The sequence below is a fragment of the Eleutherodactylus coqui genome, chromosome 1 (assembly GCF_035609145.1).
Source record: "Eleutherodactylus coqui strain aEleCoq1 chromosome 1, aEleCoq1.hap1, whole genome shotgun sequence".
Classification (NCBI taxonomy): Eukaryota; Metazoa; Chordata; class Amphibia; order Anura; family Eleutherodactylidae; genus Eleutherodactylus; species Eleutherodactylus coqui.
Window position 1 is genome coordinate 326,377,380 of NC_089837.1, and position 19,476 is coordinate 326,396,855.

Genomic DNA, 19,476 nt, shown 5'->3' on the forward strand with positions numbered 1-19,476 from the left:
GTTCCTGTGTATCGGTGCAGGGGCGAACATCACTAGGACAAGTGTCGGGCATTGATTGCAAGACAGTTGTCCCACCTAAAAAGGCTATCATATGACAGATCCATTCGACCTGGAAATTCCTTTTTCCTGTTCACGTCATGGAGCAGGAAAATGAAATCCATAGCACAAGTGTGAATGTGCCCTAAGTCTCGACAGGAGATCCATTAATGAGGCTGAACTGACATCTAAAGGCCCATTTACACGCAACGATTATCACTCAAGTCAAAATTCATTCAAACGATGGCATATGAGCAATAATCGTTGCGAGAAAGAGGAGAGAGCAGAGGGAAACTAAGCCACCAGTGCAGCCTCAGTCACACGGGCGTTCTTTCGCACGATTTTTTGTGCGCATAATTGATGCGCTCAAAAAATCGTGTGACCGAGGCCAGCGGCACAGACGAAAAAAAACGCTGCTAGCAGCGTTTATCCACTCAAAAGGGCTCGGTCACATGGGCATTTTGATGCTCAAAAAGAGCGCTGCCTGCTATCCTCTGCCACAGCTGTCTCAGAGGAGTGCGATATTCTCCCATTGAATTCAATGGAGCCGGCTCGATTGAAAGCAATGGGCTGATGGCAAGCGTTTATTAATTTTCAGGGAAGGGCTTCAAATATAAACCCTTGCCGGAAAACTATCCTAAAAAAGTGTAAAAAATCTATACTCACCTTTCTGCAGCTGCCGGGGCTCAACCGCGTCCAGCCAGCTCTTCTCCTGAACTGCTTTCAGTAGTATTCAGCAGGCTGGGATTTAAAATCCCGGCCTGCTGAATGGGCTGCCTCTGATTGGCTGAGCACTGTGGCCAATCAGAGGCAGCTCTCAGCTGTCATTCAATAGCTGAGAGCTGCCTCTATTAGGTTACAGTGCTCAGCCAATCAGAGGCAGCCCATTCAGCCTGCTGTGACAGCTGTGGCAGAGAAGAACGATCTTTAGTATATGTTCTCAATGGGGTTGGCGCTGCTGCTGCCGGCCTCATTGAGCGCACATACACAGAACACCGATTTGCCGCAGAATGCAGTTACATGCGTTCTACGAATCGTTGTGTCCTATAATTTTCGCCGCATGCGTTTGTGCGCATGAAAAATTCACACGTGACCGCTCCCATTGCAAAGCATTGGGTCTATATAGATGCAGATCGCAAACGAGCTGTAATACGTGCGTACAAACGCACGTGTTACTGAGCCCTCACAGACAGATCTCCGATTGAGACTTAGGCTGCAGTGTATAATACTAATAATACTAATACATATGATATGTAGAAGCTGCAGAAGACAAACGGTGCAAGATTTTTAATTAAACCCTAATACAAAAATTATGGTCCACCCAAAATGCATGCATTTACCATCCAAAGGTGTCCATGGTCTTTAAGGTGTGGTCTATTTGATGGGCTGAGGCTAAGTTACCAGAAAATCCATGTCTAGGCTCCAGAAACTGATCCCACCAGTCCAAATACTAAAGTATATTTTCTATTCCAACACTGTACTTTTTGCCTGAACCAAAACCAAAGTTTATGATAACATAAAAAGTAATCCATTGATAGTTGTGGTCTAATTATCAAACAAATTCCATTAATACAAAATGTTCATTAAATATTATTGAACAAATAGAATATTGCTTAATCTAACAAAAAAAAAATTGTAATTTGTGCAAAGATTAACGAAGGCTTCAGAAATTTGAAAATGTTAAGATACGATCACATGAAGTGACAAACACAAACGGTTGTAACAAGTACCCACAAAGACTCGTTGTAAAACTTGGTAATGGGGTCTTTTAGTGACATTTCACAATATTAACAGATTGAGGCCTTAGTCACATGGGCGCATCGGCACCCGTACATCGGCGCCGATGCGCCCGTCTGACTGCCAGTGAGAAGACGGACGTACCTGCAGACGGCTGTCTCTCTGAAGCGCTGGAGGAAAGAACATGTGACCGGCTCCATTGCCGGTCACGTGTTCTTTCCTCCAGCGCTTCAGAGAGACGGCCGTCTGCAGGTACGTCCGTCTTCTCACTGACAGTCAGACGGGCACATCAGCGCCGGTGTACGGGTGCCGATGCGCCCGTGTGACTAAGGCCTGATGTGTTTTTAAAAATGTTACTCTAAGTGCTGTTCTGTTGTTTACTCCCATGTGTGTGGCCAAACCAACAAATCATGTCATGACTATAAAGTAGTAAAAAACAGAAATCAGCTAAACTTAGATTCCAGGAAGTTTTCGTAAAAAGCTTTATAGTCACTCCTGCGTCAAAGCTGCCATTATGAAAATTATTCTCCACTAGAGTTGACTGTTATCATTACCATTAAACCCACTCTTCCTTTATTTCAATCTTCTAAGTCAATAGCTAAATAACAATATGGTAAAACTCTTGTTAATGATTAAAAAGCATAAAACGAAAAAAAAAAAAAAGCTTTCATTCAACTGCATGCAGTGCAATTTGTTCTCAAGTCCTTGTACTCCTACAGTAACCGCAGGAAACCTACTTCAACATGACGCACACTCCAAGTTCACCATGTTAAACTGTTTTTCTTCAATCTATCCCATCTATCTTCCCTTTTAAATAATTATCTACTTTAAATCAGTCAGAAGCATTTCTACTTATCCCTTACTCTCAACTGGCTGCCATTCGTTTTTCCAGACATACCAAATTCTCCCTCTGTAACTATAACAATTTTTGCCATGAACTTTCAGATCTTAAGTTGCAATATACCAGTCTCCACACAAACACTTCTTTAGCATCCCATGTCCTTTTTAGCCAACTTTAATACATTTGACCATTTATCTAACTTGTAGAAGTTTGATTATATGTGGTGCTAAAGTTACAGTTATGTTTAAGAGCTCATGCACACCGGCAATGGCATGTGCCAGAACTCTATATTGCCTAGTGGTCTATATTACAGAATGGTAGTCATTTAGTTTGCTTTTTGTATGGTACCTTTGATATTGTCAAAGCTATCATACAACTGAAAGAAGCAGTGCAAAATTGAAAAACATGGAGGGAGCTCGCTTTAGGGTCACTGAAGTCGTGAAGACTAAACGGCTAACAACAACATGGTACCTTTACAAAGTACTGTATTCTTTGCTAGAGGTAATGTTTCTAGGGAAGAATAACCCTATAAGAGCTGAATGTGATTGTTCTCAGTGAGACAAACCAAGTAATCTAGTAGATCTTTCATAAGGCTAAAATGGAACTGGTTTAGATGGGGCACATATATAATATTCAAATGCAGAGAGAACACCCCTCTTGATTGAAATACAAATGTTCACACTCAGAAATTTGAGACTGTTTTGCATTCAAAATTGAAAACAACAGACAAACTGAGCTGAGCCATAAATTCTTAATCAGTCCACTGAGCTCAGGAATGTGAGTTTTATGATGTGTCTTATCTCTCCTTCAGCTGCACATGGAAGGAGATGCAGCACCACCTATTGGATTGCAACATTATTACAAGTCAAGTTCAGAATTTTTATGAAGTTTAAAAAAAAAAAAAGGAAAAAAGAAAAAAAAGGAAAAATGATTGGGAAGAGTACATCACTCTTGACCTCCTTCAGAACTTTCATATTCTCTACTTATGCAAGAATCCCAGGCCGAGGTTCATTCCATTCTTGAGGGTATCAAACACTCAAATTCTTCTGTGACGCTGCGACTTGAAATTGCCCTTCAGTATAACAACTCTCATCCGCTCTATGCTGTGTCCCTGACCACAACCATTTTTTTGCTAAAGGTAATTCAGTCTTTCACTCTCTAATTGAGTGGTGATGAGATCTCATCCTGGCTCTCCGTTTTTGTCCTGTTTCCCCGATATAAGAGCAGATTCCCACAAGTGTAATTTCATTGCATATTACACATGCAACATACACGGCATAATAAGTGGTGAATGGAGTCAATGATTTTCATTGATCCATTCACAGTTGCGTACATATATTGTGTATAATACACACGTAAAAAAAAAACCACAGCATATATATAGCTTTTCCAAAAAACAGAGCCAAAGCCACAAGGTATCTGATCCATCCAACCATGTCAATATTGCAATGATATCATAAGTTTATTCTAAATCACGTCCGTAAGACAGGGTGATTATGTGTGGCCACATTCAATTAGTTCTAATGATACTCATACATTTTAGCAAGGCTGTAAAAAGTTTAAAAGGATGAAGGATTACTATGTTATTACTATCATATTCTGCTGAAAAGTTCTCTATTTGTATACCTTGAGTATAGCTTAACTTTGGCTCAGTATATAGCAAATTTCACATAGCAATATTTCCTATGTCGCCTTTAATAATTGAATTTCTCCATATTCTCTGAATCTTTTGATAATATTATGCACTGTAGATAGTGGGATATTCAAAGTTGCCACAATTTTACGTTGAAGAACATTTTTCTGAAATTGTTCCACAATTTTTAGACACAGTTTTTCACATATTGGTGAACCTCTGACCATCTCTGCTTCTGAGAGACTCTGCCTCTCTAACATACTCTTCTTATATACAGTCATGTGATTAAGTAGAAAATTGACCCTCCAGCTGTTTTTCATTTGTACCACTTACTTTTGTCTGATATTTTTATACGGACTTAAAAGGAGATTTTTTTCTTGTTTTACAGTGAGCAGATATAGGTTTAAAAGAAAAAATAATCCCCTTTTAAACATCTCACCTCTCCAGTGCGGCAGCTCTGTCCCCCGGCACTATAGCTCTGGAAACTTCTACAATGGTCACATGCTGCTCATCCTTAACCCCTAATGACGCAGACTCTTTTTATTTTTCCATTTTCGTTTTTTCCTCTCCCCTTCCAAAAAATGTTAACTCCTTTATTTATCCATCAATATCGCTGTATGAGGGCTTGTTTTTTGTGGGACGAGTAGTAGTTTTTAATGGTGCTATTTAATGTACCATATAATGTACTGAAAAACTTTTTAAAAAGTCTAAGTAGAGTAAAATGAAAAAAAAACAAACATTTCGTCATTTTTCAGTGCGTCTTGCTTCTACGGTGCACAAACTGCAACAAAAGCGACATGATAACTTTATTCTATGGGTCGGTACGATTGCTATGATACCAAACTTGTATAGGATTTTTTTTTAATATACTACTCTTTTTTTTTAAGTCATTTAATTTTTTTCAATTATTTTCTGTGATCATTTTGTGCGCGCAATAACTTTATTATTTTTTCGTCAACGTAGTTGAGCGAGGGCTCATTTTTGCGGGGTGTCCTGTAGTTTCCAATAGTACAAATTCGGAATACATACGACTTTTTGATCGCTTTTTATTGCGTTTTTTCTGGGAGACAGGGTAACTTAAAAAGTGCATTTCTGGCGTTCTTTTTTTTTTTTTTTTGGACGACGTTCACCGCGTGGGAAAAATAATGCGCTACTTTGATAGATCGGACTTTTACGGATGTGGCGATACAAAATACATATTTTTATTTTATGATTTCGATTTTGTAATAATAGATATGGCAAAAGGGGGGTGATTTAAACTTTTATAACTTTTTTTTTACAATTAATAAAACTTTATAGATTTTTTTCTCACTTTACTTTAAAGTCCCCCTGGGGGACTACAACCAGCGATGCTTAGATCGCTCCTGCAGTATGACGTAATGCTATTGCATTACGTTATACTACCATTTGACAGGCAGTATAAAAACTTGTTTGTTGTTTACTGCACCTTTTACGCAAAAGAATTATCATTTGTTGGTGGAACATCGTTTATTTAAACAGGGGATATGCAACTGACAATAATGCAAACTGTTTCATAGAAACGATGTTCCAAATGGTCATTCACGTGAACTGGTGTACAATAATTGAATTGCGTAAATGTAAAACTAACAAGCATCGATTGATTTGCTACTGTATATGCATAATTCATCAAAATAATATGATCATATAAATGGACCACAAAGGTGTACATACCCATAAGAGTAAAGTCATCTGAACCCATAGATTCTCATTGGAGCATATGACTATCTTACATGTATAGGGATGTGCAAATTCTCATTTGATGTCAGATGTTGGAGGGAAGAAGGACTGGCATATTGCATTTCAATATGTTCAATCTTTTTTCTCATGGGAGATACGCTGGTGCAAGAAGTGTCTCCCATGGCAAACCAGTATGCATATTTATGGAGAAGTCATGCGGAATACCTGCTAGTTGAGTAACCTTTCTGCCAAAAACTATTGAAGCTATGTGGCCACCAAGGCTGCTTCTCCCACTGAGGAGATCCAACTTCCCGGGGTGCAGACCAACTAGAGAGGATGGTGGCACAGTAGGAAGTGTACCAGCACTGTTTATAATCCCTCTTTATGCCCCTTCCCCCATAGTTATTCAATCCTGCACTGGGAATATTAATTTAATAAGTTCTCCTCGACCACATTTCCTGGTCTGGCCCATTTTGTGCCTTGTGCCCTCAAGCATCCACTGGTCTCAATATCTCCTAACAATATATACAGAACAGCCCAGGTGGTGCGCACTTTGTTGATACGACCATCCAGCTTCTCATATTCCAATCATGCGCCCTTCTCCAACGCTGTTAATTGGGCGACATCTCTTTCATTGCGTGATAGAGTCATGTCTGGTGGTCAACAAGCTCTACACAAGTGGAAAAAAGGTCACTACACACAATTAGCCCCGAGAGCCTTTTTATAGACCAAGAGTTAAACAACATTTAGGGCCGCAGGTGACAAGACCGTTCCCACAACTCTAACAATTTTCATGTCTGTCTGAGATGTAACTGCATGCCTAGTTTTGCAGGAAACGACAACTCCTTCAAGAGTTTGATTTTTTGGAGAAAGTGTGTATATATATGTATGTCACCCTTCCCCTGCCAGAAATGTGACAGGCCCAGTCTAGTCTGCGCCGGACCTCAGCCTCACAGTTCCTGGCGCTGCTGCTGCAGTCTCTCTCTCTGGCTTTCAGCCAAACTCCCCCTTTGCAGGAGTGTATCTGGAGGTTTCATCTCCTCCAACCACATCCCCTACTGCTATCCCAGCTGATTAACATACAGAAGGCCTGCTTTCACACCCTCTTGAGCCCTTCTGTGGACTACCTTGCTACATTATGTATATAAAATGTTTTCTGTGCATTGTTGGGTCTTTTTTGTTTATGCATTGCTGTACCTCTAGGTTTATGTGAATACTAATACAATTCTAGGGTGAGAAAATAAGACTCCAAAAATGCCATAAAACAACTAATCTGAACCCAGCCTTAACAAAGTTTTGAAAAAGACTATGACCCATGAAGTATCCCAATGAAGAGCTTTTGCAAATTCTTATAACCTGTTCCTTGACATGCAACTATGATCTCAATCCAAAATCCATGGTCACCTAATTATATATATCTCATCTAACACATGGAAAACATACATACAGACTACAAAAGCCATACTACAAATAAACTAAATCCATGCATAAGAAAAAGAAAATGATAATCCCATTGTAGTGCTGCGGTTCCAAGGTTTAAATCCAAGTTTGCATGGAGTTTGTATGTTCTATATGACTTCCTATGAAGTGCAGTGGGTCATAGTATATGTGTTTTGTAGATAGCGAGATTAGATAATGAACTCCACTGGGGACATGGAGTGATGTGAGTGGATAGATTCTCTACACAGCTCTAGTGAATATATTGGTGCAATATAAACAACGGGAAATACAATAAATTCTACTGTATCTGGTCAATATTATAATTCATTTACCACATATCAGGTTTTCTTACAGTATGAGGCCTTAGTCAGACGGGCGTTTTTTCACCCGATTTGCGGATCGCATGACGGATGCGCATCCGCAAATCGCGTGACCGATGCGCGCAAGTCACCCGCAAATCGCCCGAAAATCTGCTCCTAGCTGCGTTTCATTAGAAATGGGCCGGAGCTGTCCAGCGCATTGCATTCAATGGAGACGGCAATAGAGCCGCCTCCATTCAAAGCAATGCGCTGCGGGCGAGCCCGGGATGAATTGTCGGTAAGGGCTTAAATATATAAGCCCTTCCCTGCAATTCATCCTAAAATGTGTAAAAATAAAAAAAAATTGTATACTCACCTTCTCCCGGCAGCCGGAGCTCAGCGCGGCCGTCCTGCAGTGGGTGTGAAGGGGGTGTGAGTCAGACCTGCCCCCTGATTGGCTCAGCGCTGAGCCAATCAGAGGCATGCCTCACTCACACCCATTCATGAATGGATGTGAGTCCGACCTGCCCCTGATTGGCTCAGCGCTGAGAGGCAGCAGTCACTCACCCATTCATGAATTCATGAATGGGTGTGTGAGTGAAACCGGCCTCTGATTGGTCAGGGCTGTGACCAATCAGAGGCAGATCATTCAGCAGGCGGGGATTTTAAAGCCCCGCCGGCTGAATAGTGCCGAGAAGCAGTTCAGAAGAACTGACAGCGGCCGCGGCTGGACTCCGGCTGCAGCGGAAAGGTGAGTATACAATTTTTTTTTATTTTAACACATTTTAGGATGAATTGCAGGGAAGGGCTTATATATTTAACCCCTTCCCGACAATTCACCCCGTGCACGCCGGCAGCCCATTGCTTTCAATGGAGCGGCTGTATTGCCGCTCCATTGAATTCAGTGGGCAAACATCGTTCTTCTCTGCCACAGCTGTTACAGCTGTGGCAGAGAAGAATGATTTGTCTTCTATATGTTCTCAATGGGGTCGGCGCTGCTGCCGCCGGCCCCATTGAGCGCATATACAGAAGAGAACAGGAATCGCAGATCGCAGATAGGTGCGATCTGCGATTTTTTGTTCTATAATTTATCGGACGAGCGCATAAAAAGCGCTCATGTGTCCGATACCATTGCAAAGCAATGGTTTTATAAAATCGCCGGACGCATGCGCAAATCGCGGCTAAAAACGCCCGTCTGACTAAGGCCTAAACATGCAGTATAGACATCTTTGTGTCTTCTAGCTACTCTTTGGTCACACGTCTGCCATCATGTATTTCTTTGTTTCTACCGTGTTTCCCCGAAAATAAGACATAATAAGTGTCTTTTATTAATTTTTGTTCAAAAAGGTTTAACTTTATTACATGTATAGCTGTCTGGACACTATTTAAATTGACTTTTTTAATTAACTGTTAGCAGGGCTTAATTTTGGAGTAGGGCTTATATATTTTAAGCATCCTCAAAAAGCCTGAAAAATCATTTTGCATCCTCAAAAATTTTGGAAGATCATGCTATGTCTTATTTTCAGGGTATGTCTTATTTTCGGGGAAACAGCGTAGTCTCACATTAGACATATTTTTAATTACTAATTTACCAATTCAATGGATCAATAGTTTATGTTTTTTTTGCTTGACACATATATTACATACAGACTCCAACAAAAATTCAGATTCCAACGATCAGATTAACACTCTTGCCATAATTAAGAACCTACATTACTGAGTAATTAAGATGCCCCACAAGACAACATAAAGCAAAAGCAAGCTGCTAGTAATGTTGGTTAGGTACCCACACAGCATCAAGAGCTGTCAGCCAAATGCTTGTTTGACCGACAGATATACTTCCCAACTTTACAGGAAGCATGCATGCACACCTTGATCAAGTGTGCATATATTTACAATGGGGGGAGAGGAATAAGCCGCTGCCAGATGTCTCTGGCAGCAGCTCACATCTTCTGGGAACAAAGGATTGGGCATGTTGAAATTCAAAATGTTAGATACTTCTTTACCTTGACCTCTACCATTACTGCCAGCACACGCCCATACACATTAGGGTCTGTTCACACCATGCTATGGCCCTCTGTTTGATTTATACATTGGTAAAAGCTCCCAGTGTACACCTGGCTGCAACGTATCTCACCATATAAATAGTTGGATACGCCACCAATAGGGTCCCATTGTGAAACAACGTACACCAGGAGGTATGCATTCTTGTCCTAGGATACATGGTAAGCATACCATTAACATGACCTGAAAATACCCTTAGACGGTTCATCCCACAAAATATATAAATAAGGAGTAAAATCCATAAAGACAATAAATTAGGTGCAATTATTGGCAATTTCATAGGTGCAAAATACGCCATTGTTAATAAGTGTGGAGTCAGTGCACCTCATTTATCAAAAATATTTAGGAAAAACCTGCCAATGTTCTCTATATTAATTAATAAGAGCTTTTCCTTTATATAGACAGGGTAACAAGTCACAAGTTACAATGCATGGGTAGTGGGGATTAAAGGTGCTATTAAAAGGAAAGATTTATTATCCGCACAAGCAGCCTGTTTATACAGACAGATAAATTGCCTGCTCGACAATCGTTCAGTAATTCACATTCACTGTATAAGACCACTTTCACACAGCCAAGAAAATCAGCTGAGCTTTGCGCATGGCGAGACGCACATACCTCGCGCGAATATGAACCCCGTTCTTACATAGTGATCTTTCAGGACATGTCCTATTTTTTCGCGTTCCTCGGAACGCATCACATATTGTTTTCAATGGGACAGGAAAACATAATGCACTGTGTGCAATGCAAGCTTTGCAATGAAAACAATGGGAGACACTTGCCGATCCTCCAATACGTCTGAAAGCTGGGCTGGAGGATCGCAACTTTACTAAAGTGATGGGAGGCGTTTTCCCTTACATTGCTGTGAAAATGTACATTGGTGAGCGCGATATCGGGCCGAGATCGTGGTTGTCCGTGTGTAGGTAGCCTAAGTGAATGAGAACGACTGAATGATCAGTATCTAAACCGAACGATTAGTGAACAAACTGACGGTGATTTTCATGCTTGTATGAAATGAACGATAAGTGAATGAATTATCATTCATCGTTCGATTGTTGGCTGTCTTTACACTGAACGATTACACTGCTCAACAGCATTTTTGCATCTGGTGTGCGATATATCAATTCTTATGGATTTTTGGGTGTAAAATTTGAATTTAACTTTAGAAATGATGTATCACATAAGGTTTTTATGTAATTTAGATTTTTTCAATTTTTCAAAAGAGGTTTTTGTGTTTGTGCTCATTTTCTGGTGAATTATTTATATAAAATTAAATCTGTGACTAAGCTAAACCCTTTATTTGAATGTAATACACAGTGGATGAAGTTCCAAAATGGTCACTAGATGGCAGAACAATGTAGTTGAGCAGGAAGGTTACCGACATGAGCCTATCTGTACTGCTGTTTAGTGTTTATTGTAACCTGCATGAAGCACTTCTCTTCATTCTTACATCAGCATATCAGTATTTTTTGTGTTTCATTCACAAATAGATTACCAGAAAAACATTACTGAGTTCTGAGTGTTATTTTTTTTTATATTTAAAACCAGACCATATTTGGCAATACTGTATTATTGTCTATGTAATAGTGCTGTGTATCTCAGAAATGTGAAGTTTGAGATAGAATCTGATTCTTCCACTGAATTCAGCACCCCAACATTAGTTAAACCAACCTGGTTCTAAACCAGATACAGAAAATTTTTTGGGATTTGTTGACCAGTGTTATCATTCAAATTCGAACGATCTAGTAATTTCTTGAACGATTAACGTTCCGTCTACATGCAACTTAAAAATCAGAAACAACCATAGCCTTGGTCCTGGACCCTGGACATTTTAATTCAAAAGGTTTTCATTGTGACAGCATAATAACACTAAACATTCTTAGGTGCTTTTCCAATTTTAGAGTATATATGACATGAATACACTTTATGAGGCACCCTACGTCCCGCTCCACCACCTCTCCTCTATGGAGCCTGTAGTTGACTTCTTGCTGTCCACTATTTTCTTTTAAAGTGGTATCCCCCTCCTTTTCTACCCCAAAATGGGGCTTCCGAAAAGGATAGAGGGCGAACCAAAAAAGAAAGGGAGGGGAAGGGAGGGACAGAAAACAAAGCAAGAGGAATGTGAACCGGGTAGGAAGAGGGAGTTGGGGGTGGTGGTGGGGGGGGGGGGTGCGGGTATTTCGAGAGTTAGGTTGTGGCATCAGGGGGCTAACCAATTTGTTGGTGTCTGTAATCGTGTTTAGTACCTCCCAAGAGCTAATCCGTTTTCAGTTTGTACGTGCCTTATCTCCTCTTTGTCAGGAAGGGGGAAGGCAACACCTCCCAGTTACTTCACGTAGCATTGTCGGGGAGCTACCAATCTATGACGCACCTGTGATCTGGGTGGTCCACTCCCCTAGTCTAGGGGATGACCTAAATTCTAGCCATGGCCGCCATGCTGCGTAGAACCCCACTACTGTGGTTTCCTCCTCCACCCTCATTTCTTCAAATCTTGCTAGCATGTTGATTGCTTCTACCCAGTGGATCTTGGTGGGTCCCGAGGTGGCGCGCCAGAACTTTGGGATAACGTGTCTTACTGCTAATATAAAGAATCGTAGCAGGCCTTTTTTCACCTGGGCAACCGTCCCCTGGAACATGGACAGCAATGCCATTTCAGGCATGAACACTACTCCTGTTCCGCACAGAGTGTTGAACAGCGACTCCACATCCCTCCATAGTGTTGCCACCGGGGGGCAGTCCCACCAAATATGTGTCATATTACCCCTTCCACTAGAACACCTCCAGCACTGAGAGGAGGACTGGGGGAACATTCTGTGTATCTTTTCCGGGGTTGTATACAAGTGTGACAGGATCTTGTAGTTTAGCTCCTGTAGCCTGGAGTGAGCTGTACCCTTGTGAGTTAGGATGTAGGCCTTCCGCCAGAGATCCATCGAGAAGTTTTTCCCCAACTCACTCTCCCAGTTTCGGGAATACCCAGGGAGTTCATCCCCCATCTCACGGTCCAGCAACATCCTGTATAATAGGGAGATTATATGTCCAGGGGGTTTTGGTGCCATGCACAGTTCCTCAAAAGGAGTAAGAGCCTTAGATAAGTTTGACCCGGGTGTCAGGGAGGCCAGCGAGCCCCTCAGCTGTAAGTATGCATCCAGGCTCCCGGCGGTACCAGTGTTTCCACAAAGAACTCCACCATGGGTTTAATCTCTGACTGGTTTAACACGTCTTGGACCCTGGACATTTTGATAATCTAACAAAAGCCCTCCTGCTAATATTTTTAGCTAAAAGTAAATAAAAGTTATAGACTTACATAATATTTCAACATATTTTTAGTAATGGTAGACGGAAGTGATGAACACAAGATTTACCATATTTCAGGAGAGGCTTACTAGAGGGAGGGAAGGATGCTGCATTCCACTGTATTAAGTGTTGTCTGCATAGGTTGTAATAACAAGAAAATAGCATGCAAAAGTCAAGAAACAGTATAAGCTCTTAAATATCATATCTACTTTATTATATTTTATGTATCATGTAACAAGTAAAAACATTTCTGTAAAGCTTCTAAACTCAACCATGTAATGGGTTAGGGAGATATTACCAACTTTCAGCCTGTTACACAGGCCAATGAGCAGCATAGACGTTTGTCTGAATGTTTGTCTAATCATGGGCCCAAGTGAATATGCCAGCAATCGGCCAACAAATGAGCAAAAGTTAATTGGGCAATGAAAGAAGGACACCTAATGAAGGCCCCATCTGACGTGAAGGTTTGCCTGCCCAATCATCAATAACCTGAATATGCTGGTGATCAGTCAACGAACTAGCAAACACTCATTGGTCAGCGAATTTGATCTTTTATGCTGGCATAAAAGTAGTCGTTTGTTGGCAGCACATCATCCCTGTGAGAAAAGGGGGCTATACTGTCAAGGAATTAACTGTGAATGGCAACAAATGATCATAGTGATTACTACACTCCTTTGTGGATGTGAACAACAGAATCAGCACCACCTGATAAACTATTAAGTCAATTGCCACCCATTCAGAATGGCAGAATTGGACAATTTAAAAGGGCCCTTAATTATAATATTTCAATGTTGACCAGGTAAAAGGATATGTAGATATACTAATCCTGAGATCTAAAATACCATCAGAATCAGCGAGTGTGAACCCACTGAGCCACACACTGGTTTGACTTTGGCCCAAATCCAGAGGCCTCACCTGAGGAACCTATTTTCACTCTTTCACCCTAGCAGTTAGGATTTGAGTTATACTGGAAGTGGTCTCCGTTATGTGGCAGCTGACAAAGGAATCCAGATAGAGGCAAGCAGCATAATTTCAAAAAGAGCCACAGTCCAGAGGTCAGGGCAAACAGAGGTGGTTCAGCATGGTACATACAAGCCAGCAGTTGGGGCAGACTGTAGACAGAAGAATGGTCAATACAACAAGCCAAGGTCAGGAGTGCAGAATGCAGTCAAAAACCGGCAAGTCAGCACAAAAAAATAGCACCTTCAGCGGGACTAGGACAACAAAAAGTTTATGCAACTTCCTTAGGGGAAAGGCACCTGATACAACCAGAGGTGCTCCATAATTGCCAGGTGACAGAATAGCAGGACATGTGCTAGCCCTTCAAGACTGTAGACGTGTGTGCGCACTTTATGGGCAGCAGAGTGAGACTGATAGGAGGCCAGAGCTGGCCACCAGCAGAGACATGACTGGCAAGATGGTGGCCATGAATCATAACAAATAAGTCTTGACAATTTCTTTGTACAGCTTGCTGTTGTTTTAGCTCTATATGATAAAGCACACAGTTTGACTGAAAATTTAACCCACCCTCATTAGTAAAAGTTGCACCCCAAAATTGTAATCAAATTAGTTGCTCTCCAGCGGATCAGTAATGCATTGGCCTAGTGAAGAAGTTACTGGGCATATTTCTGCACATAGTTTAGTCCCATATTTGGAGATCTTATAACTGGTTCCTCTGCTCATCTTCTTCAAGCCAGCCTCAGCTGGGTAGAAATAAAGATAAGTTGACTAGTGTGGGTGGGAACATTATCTGGCATATGGTAGCCATGTCTCCTTGGTCACAAACCATGCCTTGTAACTAGAGTTGAGCGAACATGTTTGTCCGAGCTTGATGCTCGTTCGAGTATTAGCATACTTGATGGTGCTCGTTATTCGAGCGAGTACCACGCCGTGTTCGACCCCTCCCCGCATTACCACTTCCTGCTGTGACGTGCCAGCGTGCGCACGTCTACAGCAGTATGTGGCTGGCTGGGGGAAAGAGAGAGAAAAAAAGAAAAGAAAAAGCTCGGCACCCAGCGGGTCCAATACAAAAATGCTCGAGTCTCCCATTGACTTCAATGGGGTTCGTTACTCGAATAGAGCTCTCGAATATTACAAAAAGCTTGACTCGAATAACGAGCAACCAAGCATTTTGGTACTCGCTCATCCCTACTTGTAACCATTGTATTTATTCAGGGTTACTACACAATTTCCTAGATCCTTTTTGTGGCTAGAATTGGATCAGTGTTCATATTCTGCTGTTATTCACTAAGTTCCTTTGATACCCCTGCCCCTTCCACTTGCATAACCTGGGTAAATTAAAGCCATTTAAACCTCTTTACACATGGCATATATCTTTCAACATTATAAAATGCAGTTTTGAAAAGTAAATTGAAACTATACGAGTATATAACCAAAATCATCCCAACCCTCCATCAATATTTTAGACAGTCTTTTCCTCATCCAAAAACCGAGATTGTTGGACTCCATAATAATGGACAAATCTCTTTATCTGAGAACCATAACCGCCAGGCACTTTAGGTATAATATCTTATTTAGTTTTAATAAGTTGCAAGTAATATAATTGAAAAAGGTTTCTGTATTACACTTTGACCTTGGCTAAAAGTCTATGAGCCTGAAGTACAGCATGAAATGAGTAAACGTCTAAAAGATGATCCATGCAATGACTCCGGGTCTTGACGACTAATTCCAGATATATAGACTCCAGCTGCACAGAACTCTCGGCGGCCTAATTTGTATTGTGTCAATGCATTTGTATCTACTTAGCATTATTAAAATATTGATTGTCTCACTTTGCTAGATGTGTCTTTGTTTTGTGTCTAGTCTGGCAAATGCTGGTTTCTAAACGGTTAAGAAAATGTTTATCACAAGACTGGCTTCAGAGTTGAAAGTAATGTGATCAGTAATGAATTTTGTGTTACATTAGGTTGTATAAATGGGCAGACAAGCGCAGACAACAAGTGGCCAGGAGTCAGGGCTAATCTAATGAAGTAAAAATAGAGACAGCACCAATTATACATGGGGCCAGCTCAGAGCTGCTGCAGGGACTGCAAATGAATAGGTACAAATCAAATTACTCACTAATAGACGCACTACAAGAGGGGGCAGTCAATGCTAAATGCATTAAGGCCTTGTGACCTCCCTGCTCTAAACAGCACAATCCCAAATTTGACTTCTATCCCTTTCTTTCTTCCCCCCTCCTCACCCTCTCTGCAGAAATAAAAGAGACTCTTGTTCACTTAAGAGCCACAATGCAACAATATTTCTCCTTAAATGATTGAAACATTCGGACTGTCAAAGTCGGGGAAGCATTTTTACATTATCAGACTTTTGTGCAGAACGATGGCCTAAGAGCCATGCATTACAATCCTGCCCAACTGTCAGCCTGGCTTTTAGAAAGTGTTCAGAGATGTCAGACACAACAGGAAAGGCAATGTATAGAATGGTACTCGATGCTTTAGAGCTTCTTCTTTTCTATCACATTGCCTCTGAAAATAAACATCTATGTTCCTGATGAGATTTCTTTTCGTACTGTCAAGCTTATGCACTAATAGCAAATGGCATTAAACACAGCAGCTGCTAATGAAAAATATGGCTCAAAATAGACCATATTTGACAGGGCAAGTGTCACACAAAGGAGAATTCTTTGAAGACACGTCATATATAACAGCAGTATATTTAGCAATTTGGAATATCTGTCGGTCATGTAGCAGTGAAATTATAAATATATTTACCCTTCTGCTTGTAAGTAACCATATGATTAATATTTGATTTTATGATTCATTAAAGCATATTAGTTAATTGGCCATACAGTTGTGTATTTTAGTGCAGTAATCATGCCAGGAAGTTTCTTTTATTGTTTGCTTTGGGGCTGTTTTAGAGCATGTTGCTGTTATTTTTGCACTTGAGCATTAGCTAGTTGCGGCATTTTCCATCACCTTGATTTCAATGGGTAAAACCTGCTATGCAGAATAACTAGTGCCTGCTTTAGGTTAGATGGCAAGCTGTGCAGAATTCCTTTTGGCGCCCCCTGTCATGAGAAAAAGATAATATATACTACACTGCTTATTATTGTAAAATCTTTGTTTTATAATCTCTTTTTTATATGTGCACTTAGTCTTCTGTGAGGTTCGGCCTCTGTTGGCTTTTGTACCCATGCTAGTGCTGTAAGCGAGTAATGGAAGTAATAAGTATAATGTATCTTGCAGTAGTCATAACTCTACAATAATGAGTGTAAATTGGCAGATAGCAATACTGTGAACACCATGAGTCTTCCTGGCTGTTTAAGTGATTAGCCTGGAAGTGCAGTTAAGCTTCTATCAGGGGTTTAGAACATGTTAAAACAAAAGAAAAAAAGGTTATATGGGGAAGGAAGCAAAACGAGAATCCTGTTCTGTATGTATAAAACTAGTGCAGACAAAAAGGGAAGTCTGTATTAGGCTAGTTTTACGCTGTCTTCAGAAGATCCTCTCTCCAATACAATTGCTATTATCAAAACTAGAATCCCTGCAAAAGGAAATCATTGCTTGATACTTCCTTAGGTAATGTTTACTTTCTCCTTGACACTTCAGTCTGTACAGCCTGATCGGGACCCCCTCTATGAGCTAAAGTAGAGAGGCGTTCACGAAGAACATGTCTTGCTCTGATTGACCAGGCATTACATTGTTGGCTATTTATGTCATTGGCTGCCATATGGTACTACGTTTCCATTGCAGTGGCCAAACTAGGGATAGAGAAACCATTTCAATAAGCTGATCACCAGACTTCTAATTTTGAAGAGGCTGTATTTGTGAGATAATGCCTTTAAAGGGACACTGTCATCACCTTTGAGCCCCATAAACTATGTGGCTCATACTCATCGTGTGCCCCATTCCAGCACTGTATTCCTGCGAAGTTTGCATTTGCCAGCAGTTTGACTCTTACTAGCCAAGCCAGTTTGACTCTTACCTCCCACTAGCCAAGCCAGGATCCTACTGCACACTGATAAGGGGCAAACCCCCCGAAACAGCTGTCTGTGTATGGATTCTGGCTTGGCTTTCAATTCCCAATCTTTGCTCTACTGACCTGTATAAAGGGTCAGGCATTAATTTGAAGGAATGCTGCCATCCAATAGGTGGCGCTGCAGAGGTATTGTTCTATCTTATTCACTCTTTCTGCATACACATCTCCCATTAATCATTGTGGGAGATGCGCACGATATTGCGCTTGCTCGTGTAAATACGGCCTAAGGGTGGTATCAGGACTGTTAACTGCTGGATGAATAACAACTACTCTAAGGGCTCACTCACATGAGCATATTTAGGCTGCATATTATGTGCATATTTTTTTTTTGCATGTGTAATCCACCGTGCTAAAAGCCCATTGATTTACATTTAGACAATTAGACCAGCAGTTTTCACACATGCATATAACGTACATGAAAAAATATGCAGCACGTACTATTTTGGTGTTCTGAGTATATAGGTGCATAACATATGAAATAAATACCCCTGTTACTGCGTATTTGCTGCATACAGCGTATTATATGCATAAAAAATAGCCGAATAATACACAGCCTAAACATGCTTGTGTAAGTGAGCCATAAGTCTATAACAATATTAACTCCTTGAGAACATTGCTATTTTTCTTTTTTTAATGTTTGTTTTTAACTCCCCATTTTCAAAAAATTGTGACCTTTTCATATTTCTATCGACATAGCCCTACGAGGGCTTGTTTTTTTGAGCAACAAGTTGTACTTTTCAGTGGTATCATTTAATATGCCATATAATGTACTAATAATGTACTGATGTTGGGTAAAATGGAAAAAAGCCACAATTGTGCCATTTTTTGGGGGTGGGGGAGTTACAACTTACATGTTGTAGGAAAAATAACATGTTAACTTTGTTCTGTGGATCACTATAAATTTATATGGGTTTTTTTTGTTCTACTTTTAAAAAAAAATGAAATATACTATAAAAAAAAGCTTCTGTCGCCATTTTCTGACCCCCATAATCTCTTTATGTTTCCATCAATGGAATTGTATAAAGCAATAGTTTCTATTCTTACTATTTTGGGAACATACAACAGTTTGATCGCTTTTCATAAATTTTCTTTCTGAAGATAGAGTGACCAAAACAGCACAATTCTAGTGTTTTGTATTTTTTCTTATGGTGTTCACCTTTGTAAGATAAATAATGTGTTATTTTAATAGATCAAACTTTTATAGACACCGTGATACCAATTTTAATTTTTACAATTACAATGAGAAAATGGATGTTATTGAATTTTTTTTTAATACTTAAAAAACTTTAGCAAATTTTTTTAAACTTTTTTTTTGCAAGTCCTCCTAGGTGGCTTGAACTTGCAATCCTTTGATCAGCTAATAGAATGCCTTTTCAAATGCAATATATAGGCCCTGTCACAGAAAAGGCGCAAACTGCAAAGAAAACTGCCGTAGC

General features: G+C 40.4%; 1 protein-coding gene across 3 annotated transcripts in view; it reads right to left on the reverse strand.

Moving 5' to 3' along the window:
- BCAS3 (BCAS3 microtubule associated cell migration factor) overlaps positions 1 to 19,476 on the reverse strand; it is a 1,118,574-nt gene that overhangs the window by 33,568 nt on the left and 1,065,530 nt on the right. The gene's annotated exons all lie outside the window — the stretch shown is intronic.